Genomic DNA, 14334 nt, shown 5'->3' on the forward strand with positions numbered 1-14334 from the left:
TGTCTCCCTCTGCTGGAACACTGACTTCTTTCATTTAATGCCTGCAGACTATAAAAGAGAAACCAACCCAAAAAGTTTGGTTGATTAGTCTGTGGCATTCTTTTAAACTGTTGCTTATGGCGGTATCTGTGAGCTTCTCAGTGACATTCAGCCATCCAGGTATCCCGCCTGCAGTAGACGGAATGTGGCAATGGAACGCTGGCTGCGCGTGTCATAATAGGCTCTGAGCCTTTATATACCTGCGCACAGCAGCAGCCACCTTCAGTCTGCTGCTGGACAGCCAGCAGCAGCAGCAGCAGCAGGAGAGGTAATTAATCAGCAACCCTCCTGCTAAGGGTAGACAGCTGCTCGTTCCACCCCCCCCCCCCCCCGCCTTAATTGGTTCTCCTCCCTTCCAACGGTGTTGAGGCGGGTGGGAACTGCCGGGGGTTGAGGGTACTGTGCTAAAAGAGGTGGAGTTATGCAGATCTAAAACGCGTGGATTGCAGCAGCAGCAAGCCGAAAAGTGCAGGCATGTGAGGGATCTAGAGGTTGACAGCATGTCTTCTTAACGGGAGTCCAGGTGGCCATCTCCACAAATGGACTTTTCAGAATCCTTGGGTGGCACCGTAGTCGGAAACCAATTCTGGTTATCGCTTCTCGGCCTTTTGGCTAAGATCAAGTGTAGTATCTGTTCTTATCAGTTTAATATCTGATACGTCCCCTATCTGGGGACCATATATTAAATGGATTTTTAGAACAGGGAGATGGAAAAAGAGCTTGCTCTGTCCACTCCACGCATTGACCTGGTATTGCAGTATCTCCAGGACCGGTGCACCCCTTCTTTAATGCAGTTTCTAAAATCAGAAAGAATTGAATTCAATGCTTTTTGTTCATTTGGCTTGTTTGTCGGATTTTGGGATGGACTCTTTGGCTTTGCTTTTCTTCTCCTCATTGGATTTTTCATGTTAAAAGTTGCAGAAGCCAGATGACAAGCTCATTTTGGTTCAACTTCAGCAACTGTGCATTGCATTGCCATGTAATGTAATGCAATGCTATCTATCTAGCTCTCCCTCTATACTTCCTTTTGGATAAACAGACATATTAGGCAAGCATTTTGGAGCTTTCACCTAAATAACTACAGGTGGTGAGATAAGCTGCACAATATAATTGACCTTTCAGTATATTGTTGCACACACACCATCTATTTAGCAAATGCCCTTGTTATCAACAGCAGCCTTTTAAACTCACCTGAGCTAACAGGTATGTGAGCTGGTTACTCTGCTGCGCTTAAAATTTCTTTTTTGGTTTGCTACAATGCCTTTTCTGAAACGTTGTCTCCCTCTGCTGGAACACTGACTTCTTTCATTTAATGCCTGCAGACTATAAAAGAGAAACCAACCCAAAAAGTTTGGTTGATTAGTCTGTGGCATTCTTTTAAACTGTTGCTTATGGCGGTCTCTGTGAGCTTCTCAATGACATTCAGCCATCCAGGTATCCCGCCTGCAGTAGACGGAATGTGGCAATGGAACGCTGGCTGCGCGTGTCATAATAGGCTCTGAGCCTTTATATACCTGCGCACAGCAGCAGCCACCTTCAGTCTGCTGCTGGACAGCCAGCAGCAGCAGCAGCAGCAGGAGAGGTAATTAATCAGCAACCCTCCTGCTAAGGGTAGACAGCTGCTCGTTCCACACCCCCCCCCCCGCCTTAATTGGTTCTCCTCCCTTCCAACGGTGTTGAGGCGGGTGGGAACAGCCGGGGGTTGAGGGTACTGTGCTAAAAGAGGTGGAGTTATGCAGATCTAAAACGCGTGGATTGCAGCAGCAGCAAGCCGAAAAGTGCAGGCATGTGAGGGATCTAGAGGTTGACAGCATGTCTTCTTAACGGGAGTCCAGGTGGCCATCTCCACAAATGGACTTTTCAGAATCCTTGGGTGGCACCGTAGTCGGAAACCAATTCTGGTTATCGCTTCTCGGCCTTTTGGCTAAGATCAAGTGTAGTATCTGTTCTTATCAGTTTAATATCTGATACGTCCCCTATCTGGGGACCATATATTAAATGGATTTTTAGAACAGGGAGATGGAAAAAGAGCTTGCTCTGTCCACTCCACGCATTGACCTGGTATTGCAGTTTCTCCAGGACCGGTGCACCCCTTCTTTAATGCAGTTTCTAAAATCAGAAAGAATTGAATTCAATGCTTTTTGTTCATTTGGCTTGTTTGTCGGATTTTGGGATGGACTCTTTGGCTTTGCTTTTCTTCTCCTCATTGGATTTTTCATGTTAAAAGTTGCAGAAGCCAGATGACAAGCTCATTTTGGTTCAACTTCAGCAACTGTGTATTGCATTGCCATGTAATGTAATGCAATGCTATCTATCTAGCTCTCCCTCTATACTTCCTTTTGGATAAACAGACATATTAGGCAAGCATTTTGGAGCTTTCACCTAAATAACTACAGGTGGTGAGATAAGCTGCACAATATAATTGACCTTTCAGTATATTGTTGCACACACACCATCTATTTAGCAAATGCCCTTGTTATCAACAGCAGCCTTTTAAACTCACCTGAGCTAACAGGTATGTGAGCTGGTTACTCTGCTGCGCTTAAAATTTCTTTTTTGGTTTGCTACAATGCCTTTTCTGAAACGTTGTCTCCCTCTGCTGGAACACTGACTTCTTTCATTTAATGCCTGCAGACTATAAAAGAGAAACCAACCCAAAAAGTTTGGTTGATTAGTCTGTGGCATTCTTTTAAACTGTTGCTTATGGCGGTCTCTGTGAGCTTCTCAGTGACATTCAGCCATCCAGGTACCCCGCCTGCAGTAGACGGAATGTGGCAATGGAACGCTGGCTGCGCGTGTCATAATAGGCTCTGAGCCTTTATATACCTGCGCACAGCAGCAGCCACCTTCAGTCTGCTGCTGGACAGCCAGCAGCAGCAGCAGCAGCAGGAGAGGTAATTAATCAGCAACCCTCCTGCTAAGGGTAGACAGCTGCTCGTTCCACCCCCCCCCCCCCCCGCCTTAATTGGTTCTCCTCCCTTCCAACGGTGTTGAGGCGGGTGGGAACAGCCGGGGGTTGAGGGTACTGTGCTAAAAGAGGTGGAGTTATGCAGATCTAAAACGCGTTGATTGCAGCAGCAGCAAGCCGAAAAGTGCAGGCATGTGAGGGATCTAGAGGTTGACAGCATGTCTTCTTAACGGGAGTCCAGGTGGCCATCTCCACAAATGGACTTTTCAGAATCCTTGGGTGGCACCGTAGTCGGAAACCAATTCTGGTTATCGCTTCTCGGCCTTTTGGCTAAGATCAAGTGTAGTATCTGTTCTTATCAGTTTAATATCGGATACGTCCCCTATCTGGGGACCATATATTAAATGGATTTTTAGAACAGGGAGATGGAAAAAGAGCTTGCTCTGTCCACTCCACGCATTGACCTGGTATTGCAGTATCTCCAGGACCGGTGCACCCCTTCTTTAATGCAGTTTCTAAAATCAGAAAGAATTGAATTCAATGCTTTTTGTTCATTTGGCTTGTTTGTCGGATTTTGGGATGGACTCTTTGGCTTTGCTTTTCTTCTCCTCATTGGATTTTTCATGTTAAAAGTTGCAGAAGCCAGATGACAAGCTCATTTTGGTTCAACTTCAGCAACTGTGCATTGCATTGCCATGTAATGTAATGCAATGCTATCTATCTAGCTCTCCCTCTATACTTCCTTTTGGATAAACAGACATATTAGGCAAGCATTTTGGAGCTTTCACCTAAATAACTACAGGTGGTGAGATAAGCTGCACAATATAATTGACCTTTCAGTATATTGTTGCACACACACCATCTATTTAGCAAATGCCCTTGTTATCAACAGCAGCCTTTTAAACTCACCTGAGCTAACAGGTATGTGAGCTGGTTACTCTGCTGCGCTTAAAATTTCTTTTTTGGTTTGCTACAATGCCTTTTCTGAAACGTTGTCTCCCTCTGCTGGAACACTGACTTCTTTCATTTAATGCCTGCAGACTATAAAAGAGAAACCAACCCAAAAAGTTTGGTTGATTAGTCTGTGGCATTCTTTTAAACTGTTGCTTATGGCGGTCTCTGTGAGCTTCTCAGTGACATTCAGCCATCCAGGTATCCCGCCTGCAGTAGACGGAATGTGGCAATGGAACGCTGGCTGCGCGTGTCATAATAGGCTCTGAGCCTTTATATACCTGCGCACAGCAGCAGCCACCTTCAGTCTGCTGCTGGACAGCCAGCAGCAGCAGCAGCAGCCGGAGAGGTAATTAATCAGCAACCCTCCTGCTAAGGGTAGACAGCTGCTCGTTCCACCCCCCCCCCCCGCCTTAATTGGTTCTCCTCCCTTCCAACGGTGTTGAGGCGGGTGGGAACAGCCGGGGGTTGAGGGTACTGTGCTAAAAGAGGTGGAGTTATGCAGATCTAAAACGCGTGGATTGCAGCAGCAGCAAGCCGAAAAGTGCAGGCATGTGAGGGATCTAGAGGTTGACAGCATGTCTTCTTAACGGGAGTCCAGGTGGCCATCTCCACAAATGGACTTTTCAGAATCCTTGGGTGGCACCGTAGTCGGAAACCAATTCTGGTTATCGCTTCTCGGCCTTTTGGCTAAGATCAAGTGTAGTATCTGTTCTTATCAGTTTAATATCTGATACGTCCCCTATCTGGGGACCATATATTAAATGGATTTTTAGAACAGGGAGATGGAAAAAGAGCTTGCTCTGTCCACTCCACGCATTGACCTGGTATTGCAGTATCTCCAGGACCGGTGCACCCCTTCTTTAATGCAGTTTCTAAAATCAGAAAGAATTGAATTCAATGCTTTTTGTTCATTTGGCTTGTTTGTCGGATTTTGGGATGGACTCTTTGGCTTTGCTTTTCTTCTCCTCATTGGATTTTTCATGTTAAAAGTTGCAGAAGCCAGATGACAAGCTCATTTTGGTTCAACTTCAGCAACTGTGCATTGCATTGCCATGTAATGTAATGCAATGCTATCTATCTAGCTCTCCCTCTATACTTCCTTTTGGATAAACAGACATATTAGGCAAGCATTTTGGAGCTTTCACCTAAATAACTACAGGTGGTGAGATAAGCTGCACAATATAATTGACCTTTCAGTATATTGTTGCACACACACCATCTATTTAGCAAATGCCCTTGTTATCAACAGCAGCCTTTTAAACTCACCTGAGCTAACAGGTATGTGAGCTGGTTACTCTGCTGCGCTTAAAATTTCTTTTTTGGTTTGCTAAAATGCCTTTTCTGAAACGTTGTCTCCCTCTGCTGGAACACTGACTTCTTTCATTTAATGCCTGCAGACTATAAAAGAGAAACCAACCCAAAAAGTTTGGTTGATTAGTCTGTGGCATTCTTTTAAACTGTTGCTTATGGCGGTCTCTGTGAGCTTCTCAGTGACATTCAGCCATCCAGGTATCCCGCCTGCAGTAGACGGAATGTGGCAACGGAACGCTGGCTGCGCGTGTCATAATAGGCTCTGAGCCTTTATATACCTGCGCACAGCAGCAGCCACCTTCAGTCTGCTGCTGGACAGCCAGCAGCAGCAGCAGCAGGAGAGGTAATTAATCAGCAACCCTCCTGCTAAGGGTAGACAGCTGCTCGTTCCACCCCCCCCCCCCCGCCTTAATTGGTTCTCCTCCCTTCCAACGGTGTTGAGGCGGGTGGGAACAGCCGGGGGTTGAGGGTACTGTGCTAAAAGAGGTGGAGTTATGCAGATCTAAAACGCGTGGATTGCAGCAGCAGCAAGCCGAAAAGTGCAGGCATGTGAGGGATCTAGAGGTTGACAGCATGTCTTCTTAACGGGAGTCCAGGTGGCCATCTCCACAAATGGACTTTTCAGAATCCTTGGGTGGCACCGTAGTCGGAAACCAATTCTGGTTATCGCTTCTCGGCCTTTTGGCTAAGATCAAGTGTAGTATCTGTTCTTATCAGTTTAATATCTGATACGTCCCCTATCTGGGGACCATATATTAAATGGATTTTTAGAACAGGGAGATGGAAAAAGAGCTTGCTCTGTCCACTCCACGCATTGACCTGGTATTGCAGTATCTCCAGGACCGGTGCACCCCTTCTTTAATGCAGTTTCTAAAATCAGAAAGAATTGAATTCAATGCTTTTTGTTCATTTGGCTTGTTTGTCGGATTTTGGGATGGACTCTTTGGCTTTGCTTTTCTTCTCCTCATTGGATTTTTCATGTTAAAAGTTGCAGAAGCCAGATGACAAGCTCATTTTGGTTCAACTTCAGCAACTGTGCATTGCATTGCCATGTAATGTAATGCAATGCTATCTATCTAGCTCTCCCTCTATACTTCCTTTTGGATAAACAGACATATTAGGCAAGCATTTTGGAGCTTTCACCTAAATAACTACAGGTGGTGAGATAAGCTGCACAATATAATTGACCTTTCAGTATATTGTTGCACACACACCATCTATTTAGCAAATGCCCTTGTTATCAACAGCAGCCTTTTAAACTCACCTGAGCTAACAGGTATGTGAGCTGGTTACTCTGCTGCGCTTAAAATTTCTTTTTTGGTTTGCTACAATGCCTTTTCTGAAACGTTGTCTCCCTCTGCTGGAACACTGACTTCTTTCATTTAATGCCTGCAGACTATAAAAGAGAAACCAACCCAAAAAGTTTGGTTGATTAGTCTGTGGCATTCTTTTAAACTGTTGCTTATGGCGGTCTCTGTGAGCTTCTCAGTGACATTCAGCCATCCAGGTATCCCGCCTGCAGTAGACGGAATGTGGCAACGGAACGCTGGCTGCGCGTGTCATAATAGGCTCTGAGCCTTTATATACCTGCGCACAGCAGCAGCCACCTTCAGTCTGCTGCTGGACAGCCAGCAGCAGCAGCAGCAGGAGAGGTAATTAATCAGCAACCCTCCTGCTAAGGGTAGACAGCTGCTCGTTCCACCCCCCCCCCCCCGCCTTAATTGGTTCTCCTCCCTTCCAACGGTGTTGAGGCGGGTGGGAACAGCCGGGGGTTGAGGGTGCTGTGCTAAAAGAGGTGGAGTTATGCAGATCTAAAACGCGTGGATTGCAGCAGCAGCAAGCCGAAAAGTGCAGGCATGTGAGGGATCTAGAGGTTGACAGCATGTCTTCTTAACGGGAGTCCAGGTGGCCATCTCCACAAATGGACTTTTCAGAATCCTTGGGTGGCACCGCAGTCGGAAACGAATTCTGGTTATCGCTTCTCGGCCTTTTGGCTAAGATCAAGTGTAGTATCTGTTCTTATCAGTTTAATATCTGATACGTCCCCTATCTGGGGACCATATATTAAATGGATTTTTAGAACAGGGAGATGGAAAAAGAGCTTGCTCTGTCCACTCCACGCATTGACCTGGTATTGCAGTATCTCCAGGACCGGTGCACCCCTTCTTTAATGCAGTTTCTAAAATCAGAAAGAATTGAATTCAATGCTTTTTGTTCATTTGGCTTGTTTGTCGGATTTTGGGATGGACTCTTTGGCTTTGCTTTTCTTCTCCTCATTGGATTTTTCATGTTAAAAGTTGCAGAAGCCAGATGACAAGCTCATTTTGGTTCAACTTCAGCAACTGTGCATTGCATTGCCATGTAATGTAATGCAATGCTATCTATCTAGCTCTCCCTCTATACTTCCTTTTGGATAAACAGACATATTAGGCAAGCATTTTGGAGCTTTCACCTAAATAACTACAGGTGGTGAGATAAGCTGCACAATATAATTGACCTTTCAGTATATTGTTGCACACACACCATCTATTTAGCAAATGCCCTTGTTATCAACAGCAGCCTTTTAAACTCACCTGAGCTAACAGGTATGTGAGCTGGTTACTCTGCTGCGCTTAAAATTTCTTTTTTGGTTTGCTACAATGCCTTTTCTGAAACGTTGTCTCCCTCTGCTGGAACACTGACTTCTTTCATTTAATGCCTGCAGACTATAAAAGAGAAACCAACCCAAAAAGTTTGGTTGATTAGTCTGTGGCATTCTTTTAAACTGTTGCTTATGGCGGTCTCTGTGAGCTTCTCAGTGACATTCAGCCATCCAGGTATCCCGCCTGCAGTAGACGGAATGTGGCAATGGAACGCTGGCTGCGCGTGTCATAATAGGCTCTGAGCCTTTATATACCTGCGCACAGCAGCAGCCACCTTCAGTCTGCTGCTGGACAGCCAGCAGCAGCAGCAGCAGCAGGAGAGGTAATTAATCAGCAACCCTCCTGCTAAGGGTAGACAGCTGCTCGTTCCACCCCCCCCCCCGCCTTAATTGGTTCTCCTCCCTTCCAACGGTGTTGAGGCGGGTGGGAACAGCCGGGGGTTGAGGGTACTGTGCTAAAAGAGGTGGAGTTATGCAGATCTAAAACGCGTGGATTGCAGCAGCAGCAAGCCGAAAAGTGCAGGCATGTGAGGGATCTAGAGGTTGACAGCATGTCTTCTTAACGGGAGTCCAGGTGGCCATCTCCACAAATGGACTTTTCAGAATCCTTGGGTGGCACCGTAGTCGGAAACCAATTCTGGTTATCGCTTCTCGGCCTTTTGGCTAAGATCAAGTGTAGTATCTGTTCTTATCAGTTTAATATCTGATACGTCCCCTATCTGGGGACCATATATTAAATGGATTTTTAGAACAGGGAGATGGAAAAAGAGCTTGCTCTGTCCACTCCACGCATTGACCTGGTATTGCAGTATCTCCAGGACCGGTGCACCCCTTCTTTAATGCAGTTTCTAAAATCAGAAAGAATTGAATTCAATGCTTTTTGTTCATTTGGCTTGTTTGTCGGATTTTGGGATGGACTCTTTGGCTTTGCTTTTCTTCTCCTCATTGGATTTTTCATGTTAAAAGTTGCAGAAGCCAGATGACAAGCTCATTTTGGTTCAACTTCAGCAACTGTGCATTGCATTGCCATGTAATGTAATGCAATGCTATCTATCTAGCTCTCCCTCTATACTTCCTTTTGGATAAACAGACATATTAGGCAAGCATTTTGGAGCTTTCACCTAAATAACTACAGGTGGTGAGATAAGCTGCACAATATAATTGACCTTTCAGTATATTGTTGCACACACACCATCTATTTAGCAAATGCCCTTGTTATCAACAGCAGCCTTTTAAACTCACCTGAGCTAACAGGTATGTGAGCTGGTTACTCTGCTGCGCTTAAAATTTCTTTTTTGGTTTGCTACAATGCCTTTTCTGATACGTTGTCTCCCTCTGCTGGAACACTGACTTCTTTCATTTAATGCCTGCAGACTATAAAAGAGAAACCAACCCAAAAAGTTTGGTTGATTAGTCTGTGGCATTCTTTTAAACTGTTGCTTATGGCGGTCTCTGTGAGCTTCTCAGTGACATTCAGCCATCCAGGTATCCCGCCTGCAGTAGACGGAATGTGGCAACGGAACGCTGGCTGCGCGTGTCATAATAGGCTCTGAGCCTTTATATACCTGCGCACAGCAGCAGCCACCTTCAGTCTGCTGCTGGACAGCCAGCAGCAGCAGCAGCAGCAGGAGAGGTAATTAATCAGCAACCCTCCTGCTAAGGGTAGACAGCTGCTCGTTCCACCCCCCCCCCCCCCCGCCTTAATTGGTTCTCCTCCCTTCCAACGGTGTTGAGGCGGGTGGGAACAGCCGGGGGTTGAGGGTACTGTGCTAAAAGAGGTGGAGTTATGCAGATCTAAAACGCGTGGATTGCAGCAGCAGCAAGCCGAAAAGTGCAGGCATGTGAGGGATCTAGAGGTTGACAGCATGTCTTCTTAACGGGAGTCCAGGTGGCCATCTCCACAAATGGACTTTTCAGAATCCTTGGGTGGCACCGCAGTCGGAAACCAATTCTGGTTATCGCTTCTCGGCCTTTTGGCTAAGATCAAGTGTAGTATCTGTTCTTATCAGTTTAATATCTGATACGTCCCCTATCTGGGGACCATATATTAAATGGATTTTTAGAACAGGGAGATGGAAAAAGAGCTTGCTCTGTCCACTCCACGCATTGACCTGGTATTGCAGTATCTCCAGGACCGGTGCACCCCTTCTTTAATGCAGTTTCTAAAATCAGAAAGAATTGAATTCAATGCTTTTTGTTCATTTGGCTTGTTTGTCGGATTTTGGGATGGACTCTTTGGCTTTGCTTTTCTTCTCCTCATTGGATTTTTCATGTTAAAAGTTGCAGAAGCCAGATGACAAGCTCATTTTGGTTCAACTTCAGCAACTGTGCATTGCATTGCCATGTAATGTAATGCAATGCTATCTATCTAGCTCTCCCTCTATACTTCCTTTTGGATAAACAGACATATTAGGCAAGCATTTTGGAGCTTTCACCTAAATAACTACAGGTGGTGAGATAAGCTGCACAATATAATTGACCTTTCAGTATATTGTTGCACACACACCATCTATTTAGCAAATGCCCTTGTTATCAACAGCAGCCTTTTAAACTCACCTGAGCTAACAGGTATGTGAGCTGGTTACTCTGCTGCGCTTAAAATTTCTTTTTTGGTTTGCTACAATGCCTTTTCTGAAACGTTGTCTCCCTCTGCTGGAACACTGACTTCTTTCATTTAATGCCTGCAGACTATAAAAGAGAAACCAACCCAAAAAGTTTGGTTGATTAGTCTGTGGCATTCTTTTAAACTGTTGCTTATGGCGGTCTCTGTGAGCTTCTCAGTGACATTCAGCCATCCAGGTATCCCGCCTGCAGTAGACGGAATGTGGCAATGGAACGCTGGCTGCGCGTGTCATAATAGGCTCTGAGCCTTTATATACCTGCGCACAGCAGCAGCCACCTTCAGTCTGCTGCTGGACAGCCAGCAGCAGCAGCAGCAGCAGGAGAGGTAATTAATCAGCAACCCTCCTGCTAAGGGTAGACAGCTGCTCGTTCCACCCCCCCCCCGCCTTAATTGGTTCTCCTCCCTTCCAACGGTGTTGAGGCGGGTGGGAACAGCCGGGGGTTGAGGGTACTGTGCTAAAAGAGGTGGAGTTATGCAGATCTAAAACGCGTGGATTGCAGCAGCAGCAAGCCGAAAAGTGCAGGCATGTGAGGGATCTAGAGGTTGACAGCATGTCTTCTTAACGGGAGTCCAGGTGGCCATCTCCACAAATGGACTTTTCAGAATCCTTGGGTGGCACCGTAGTCGGAAACCAATTCTGGTTATCGCTTCTCGGCCTTTTGGCTAAGATCAAGTGTAGTATCTGTTCTTATCAGTTTAATATCTGATACGTCCCCTATCTGGGGACCATATATTAAATGGATTTTTAGAACAGGGAGATGGAAAAAGAGCTTGCTCTGTCCACTCCACGCATTGACCTGGTATTGCAGTATCTCCAGGACCCGTGCACCCCTTCTTTAATGCAATTTCTAAAATCAGAAAGAATTGAATTCAATGCTTTTTGTTCATTTGGCTTGTTTGTCAGATTTTGGGATGGACTCTTTGGCTTTGCTTTTCTTCTCCTCATTGGATTTTTCATGTTAAAAGTTGCAGAAGCCAGATGACAAGCTCATTTTGGTTCAACTTCAGCAACTGTGCATTGCATTGCCATGTAATGTAATGCAATGCTATCTATCTAGCTCTCCCTCTATACTTCCTTTTGGATAAACAGACATATTAGGCAAGCATTTTGGAGCTTTCACCTAAATAACTACAGGTGGTGAGATAAGCTGCACAATATAATTGACCTTTCAGTATATTGTTGCACACACACCATCTATTTAGCAAATGCCCTTGTTATCAACAGCAGCCTTTTAAACTCACCTGAGCTAACAGGTATGTGAGCTGGTTACTCTGCTGCGCTTAAAATTTCTTTTTTGGTTTGCTACAATGCCTTTTCTGAAACGTTGTCTCCCTCTGCTGGAACACTGACTTCTTTCATTTAATGCCTGCAGACTATAAAAGAGAAACCAACCCAAAAAGTTTGGTTGATTAGTCTGTGGCATTCTTTTAAACTGTTGCTTATGGCGGTCTCTGTGAGCTTCTCAGTGACATTCAGCCATCCAGGTATCCCGCCTGCAGTAGACGGAATGTGGCAATGGAACGCTGGCTGCGCGTGTCATAATAGGCTCTGAGCCTTTATATACCTGCGCACAGCAGCAGCCACCTTCAGTCTGCTGCTGGACAGCCAGCAGCAGCAGCAGCAGCAGGAGAGGTAATTAATCAGCAACCCTCCTGCTAAGGGTAGACAGCTGCTCGTTCCACCCCCCCCCCCCCCGCCTTAATTGGTTCTCCTCCCTTCCAACGGTGTTGAGGCGGGTGGGAACAGCCGGGGGTTGAGGGTACTGTGCTAAAAGAGGTGGAGTTATGCAGATCTAAAACGCGTGGATTGCAGCAGCAGCAAGCCGAAAAGTGCAGGCATGTGAGGGATCTAGAGGTTGACAGCATGTCTTCTTAACGGGAGTCCAGGTGGCCATCTCCACAAATGGACTTTTCAGAATCCTTGGGTGGCACCGTAGTCGGAAACCAATTCTGGTTATCGCTTCTCGGCCTTTTGGCTAAGATCAAGTGTAGTATCTGTTCTTATCAGTTTAATATCTGATACGTCCCCTATCTGGGGACCATATATTAAATGGATTTTTAGAACAGGGAGATGGAAAAAGAGCTTGCTCTGTCCACTCCACGCATTGACCTGGTATTGCAGTATCTCCAGGACCGGTGCACCCCTTCTTTAATGCAGTTTCTAAAATCAGAAAGAATTGAATTCAATGCTTTTTGTTCATTTGGCTTGTTTGTCGGATTTTGGGATGGACTCTTTGGCTCTGCTTTTCTTCTCCTCATTGGATTTTTCATGTTAAAAGTTGCAGAAGCCAGGTGACAAGCTCATTTTGGTTCAACTTCAGCAACTGTGCATTGCATTGCCATGTAATGTAATGCAATGCTATCTATCTAGCTCTCCCTCTATACTTCCTTTTGGATAAACAGACATATTAGGCAAGCATTTTGGAGCTTTCACCTAAATAACTACAGGTGGTGAGATAAGCTGCACAATATAATTGACCTTTCAGTATATTGTTGCACACACACCATCTATTTAGCAAATGCCCTTGTTATCAACAGCAGCCTTTTAAACTCACCTGAGCTAACAGGTATGTGAGCTGGTTACTCTGCTGCGCTTAAAATTTCTTTTTTGGTTTGCTACAATGCCTTTTCTGAAACGTTGTCTCCCTCTGCTGGAACACTGACTTCTTTCATTTAATGCCTGCAGACTATAAAAGAGAAACCAACCCAAAAAGTTTGGTTGATTAGTCTGTGGCATTCTTTTAAACTGTTGCTTATGGCGGTCTCTGTGAGCTTCTCAGTGACATTCAGCCATCCAGGTATCCCGCCTGCAGTAGACGGAATGTGGCAATGGAACGCTGGCTGCGCGTGTCATAATAGGCTCTGAGCCTTTATATACCTGCGCACAGCAGCAGCCACCTTCAGTCTGCTGCTGGACAGCCAGCAGCAGCAGCAGCAGCAGGAGAGGTAATTAATCAGCAACCCTCCTGCTAAGGGTAGACAGCTGCTCGTTCCACCCCCCCCCCCCGCCTTAATTGGTTCTCCTCCCTTCCAACGGTGTTGAGGCGGGTGGGAACAGCCGGGGGTTGAGGGTACTGTGCTAAAAGAGGTGGAGTTATGCAGATCTAAAACGCGTGGATTGCAGCAGCAGCAAGCCGAAAAGTGCAGGCATGTGAGGGATCTAGAGGTTGACAGCATGTCTTCTTAACGGGAGTCCAGGTGGCCATCTCCACAAATGGACTTTTCAGAATCCTTGGGTGGCACCGTAGTCGGAAACCAATTCTGGTTATCGCTTCTCGGCCTTTTGGCTAAGATCATGTGTAGTATCTGTTCTTATCAGTTTAATATCTGATACGTCCCCTATCTGGGGACCATATATTAAATGGATTTTTAGAACAGGGAGATGGAAAAAGAGCTTGCTCTGTCCACTCCACGCATTGACCTGGTATTGCAGTATCTCCAGGACCGGTGCACCCCTTCTTTAATGCAGTTTCTAAAATCAGAAAGAATTGAATTCAATGCTTTTTGTTCATTTGGCTTGTTTGTCGGATTTTGGGATGGACTCTTTGGCTTTGCTTTTCTTCTCCTCATTGGATTTTTCATGTTAAAAGTTGCAGAAGCCAGATGACAAGCTCATTTTGGTTCAACTTCAGCAACTGTGCATTGCATTGCCATGTAATGTAATGCAATGCTATCTATCTAGCTCTCCCTCTATACTTCCTTTTGGATAAACAGACATATTAGGCAAGCATTTTGGAGCTTTCACCTAAATAACTACAGGTGGTGAGATAAGCTGCACAATATAATTGACCTTTCAGTATATTGTTGCACACACACCATCTATTTAGCAAATGCCCTTGTTATCAACAGCAGCCTTTT

At 45.5% G+C, this 14334-nt stretch overlaps 11 non-coding genes across 11 annotated transcripts; all 11 read left to right on the forward strand.

The window, feature by feature from the left end:
- The first annotated feature begins 631 nt into the window (after positions 1–631).
- Positions 632–822, forward strand: LOC141159025 (U2 spliceosomal RNA). The gene has a single exon (XR_012249040.1). It is a non-coding gene; the product is annotated as a U2 spliceosomal RNA (small nuclear RNA).
- Positions 823–1943: 1121 nt separating this feature from the next.
- On the forward strand, positions 1944–2134 carry LOC141159489 (U2 spliceosomal RNA). Its single transcript, XR_012249495.1, has one exon. It is a non-coding gene; the product is annotated as a U2 spliceosomal RNA (small nuclear RNA).
- Positions 2135–3257: 1123 nt separating this feature from the next.
- On the forward strand, positions 3258–3448 carry LOC141159997 (U2 spliceosomal RNA). The gene has a single exon (XR_012249988.1). It is a non-coding gene; the product is annotated as a U2 spliceosomal RNA (small nuclear RNA).
- Positions 3449–4568: 1120 nt separating this feature from the next.
- Positions 4569–4759, forward strand: LOC141159026 (U2 spliceosomal RNA). Its single transcript, XR_012249041.1, has one exon. It is a non-coding gene; the product is annotated as a U2 spliceosomal RNA (small nuclear RNA).
- Positions 4760–5877: 1118 nt separating this feature from the next.
- Positions 5878–6068, forward strand: LOC141159027 (U2 spliceosomal RNA). The gene has a single exon (XR_012249042.1). It is a non-coding gene; the product is annotated as a U2 spliceosomal RNA (small nuclear RNA).
- A 1118-nt stretch (positions 6069–7186) lies between these two features.
- On the forward strand, positions 7187–7377 carry LOC141159028 (U2 spliceosomal RNA). The gene has a single exon (XR_012249043.1). It is a non-coding gene; the product is annotated as a U2 spliceosomal RNA (small nuclear RNA).
- Positions 7378–8496: 1119 nt separating this feature from the next.
- On the forward strand, positions 8497–8687 carry LOC141159029 (U2 spliceosomal RNA). The gene has a single exon (XR_012249044.1). It is a non-coding gene; the product is annotated as a U2 spliceosomal RNA (small nuclear RNA).
- Positions 8688–9810: 1123 nt separating this feature from the next.
- On the forward strand, positions 9811–10001 carry LOC141159030 (U2 spliceosomal RNA). Its single transcript, XR_012249045.1, has one exon. It is a non-coding gene; the product is annotated as a U2 spliceosomal RNA (small nuclear RNA).
- A 1118-nt stretch (positions 10002–11119) lies between these two features.
- Positions 11120–11310, forward strand: LOC141159744 (U2 spliceosomal RNA). The gene has a single exon (XR_012249743.1). It is a non-coding gene; the product is annotated as a U2 spliceosomal RNA (small nuclear RNA).
- A 1122-nt stretch (positions 11311–12432) lies between these two features.
- Positions 12433–12623, forward strand: LOC141159032 (U2 spliceosomal RNA). The gene has a single exon (XR_012249047.1). It is a non-coding gene; the product is annotated as a U2 spliceosomal RNA (small nuclear RNA).
- A 1120-nt stretch (positions 12624–13743) lies between these two features.
- On the forward strand, positions 13744–13934 carry LOC141159686 (U2 spliceosomal RNA). Its single transcript, XR_012249688.1, has one exon. It is a non-coding gene; the product is annotated as a U2 spliceosomal RNA (small nuclear RNA).
- Positions 13935–14334: the final 400 nt, after the last annotated feature.

This window comes from Phyllobates terribilis, unplaced genomic scaffold (assembly GCF_046119375.1).
Source record: "Phyllobates terribilis strain yellow unplaced genomic scaffold, ASM4611937v1 Scaffold_8__6_contigs__length_399053987, whole genome shotgun sequence".
Taxonomy (NCBI): Eukaryota; Metazoa; Chordata; class Amphibia; order Anura; family Dendrobatidae; genus Phyllobates; species Phyllobates terribilis.